Source organism: Aquila chrysaetos, chromosome 25, assembly GCF_900496995.4.
Source record: "Aquila chrysaetos chrysaetos chromosome 25, bAquChr1.4, whole genome shotgun sequence".
NCBI classification, from domain to species: Eukaryota; Metazoa; Chordata; class Aves; order Accipitriformes; family Accipitridae; genus Aquila; species Aquila chrysaetos.
This window is the reverse complement of record NC_044028.1, coordinates 14,955,879-14,957,500: the sequence shown is the minus strand read 5'-3', so window position 1 is coordinate 14,957,500 and position 1,622 is coordinate 14,955,879. Positions and strand designations below refer to the sequence as shown.

At 40.4% G+C, this 1,622-nt stretch overlaps 1 protein-coding gene across 24 annotated transcripts in view; it reads left to right on the top strand.

Moving 5' to 3' along the window:
- Positions 1–738, top strand: part of RBFOX1 (RNA binding fox-1 homolog 1) — a 1,358,224-nt gene extending 1,357,486 nt beyond the window's left edge. For all 24 annotated transcript variants that reach the window (XM_030002529.1, XM_030002523.1, XM_030002528.1 and 21 more), the window contains one exon: positions 1–738. This exon is cut by the window's left edge. The gene's annotated coding sequence lies outside the window, so the exon portion shown is untranslated.
- Positions 739–1,622: the final 884 nt, after the last annotated feature.

The window sequence follows — 1,622 nt, the reverse complement described above, 5'->3', positions numbered from 1 at the left end:
AATGAAAAATGGGGCAGTAACATATATTTATACTGGTGAGGGAATGAACTGAAATTTATTAAGAGTTCAATCCCCACATTTATTATATAAGATATATGAAACAAGCCTCCTATTTAAAAAAAAAAAAAAAAAAGTATATTTCATTTAAACACCACAATAAAAGCAACGTGAAAAATGTTTACCAAATGTTAGGCTTCCAATTCAAAGTGTGGATGATACATCTTTTTTGGAATTGCACACACAAAATGTCTAATGTGGGGAATAACAGAATTTATTTGCAATTTTAATTTTCATGAGATGGCTTTACAACTCCCACTCTCCAAATGATTATATGGCATTTTAGTCTATTAAAATAATCTTGAAAGGTTGAGGGTGCAGCCCATGTTAGAAAATATTTTGTTTATAAAGCTCCTACAGTACTCCTAGTAGTCATTTTAAACTGTATGTCTGAAATAGTTATGTAAGAAAAGCATTTGAAATTTTTTTACAATATATATTGGGAATGTTTTCACTTATATAAATAACTACTGATAATATGACTTATGAAAAAATTATTACTACCATATGTGGAACATAGTGACTTCTAAACAGATTTAAAAAAGCACCCTACAAACCCAGAAAATGTGTATATCTGTCTTTAGAAATTAGTGTTTATATCACAACCGTGATTTGTGAATAAAAAAAAAAAAAAAATGGTTTGTAATATCAAAATAAAAGCTTAGTCTGAAAAGGTAAAAATACGTTGGTGTTCAAAGTCATTTTCCTTTTCCTTTTTACCGCGTTGGTCGCAGAGCTACCCACAGTTGCACCATCCATACTGTACACAACATACTTACAAACAGACGTACCGCTGACAAGGTTCCCAGCTTTTTTACTGCCCGGCAGTGGCGTTTGGCAGCCGGGCTGGGCAGAGGAGCCCGATGAGGTTAGTGCCCGCCCTGTGTGCGTGTGCGTGCGTGTGCGTGTGATTCAGCTCGGGCCTGGGTTGAAGGTTTGCTTCCCCAAAAAGCAAGGGTAATCCGGTATCAGATGTGTTTTTCAGGCAACCCTACGTGACGCGTGAGGAAGAATTGGGTTTTGTTGGTAGGAAGAAAAAAAGGCAACTTCCAAACTGACTGCTTTTAAACGGGACATTTCATCTAAGAGGATCACAAAAATACCACTGAGATGAAATGCGCCCGTAGCTGCTCAGCCAAGTGCTGCTCAGGGAGCACCGACACTGGGGAGGGCCAGTTACTAGTTGAGTATGTGCCCGCTGCTCTCCGCCGGGCCCCGCACCACTTCTCTCCAGTGATGGATGGGAGTTAGCCTTCTCTTTAGCTGTCTTTTTCACGGACAGCTCCTATTTCTGTGCGCCTTCCAGTACGGGGGAGGAAGGAAGGATAACTGTTCTAGAAGGCTCCTTCTTCTCACTCCCAGGTTTGTCGTCCAAGCCGCAGGAAAGACAGCTACGTGCTTGTAGGTCTAGACTTACCCATCAGTCCAACAGGTCACGATGAGGCTGATGAGCTTAATGTGCTGTTAATCACGTCACGGGCACGCTAACAGAATTACGTGACTCTTCTACCTGGGTTCCTGTTATATTGTAGTTTAGCAAGGGAAGAGAAGACACAAAGATAAGG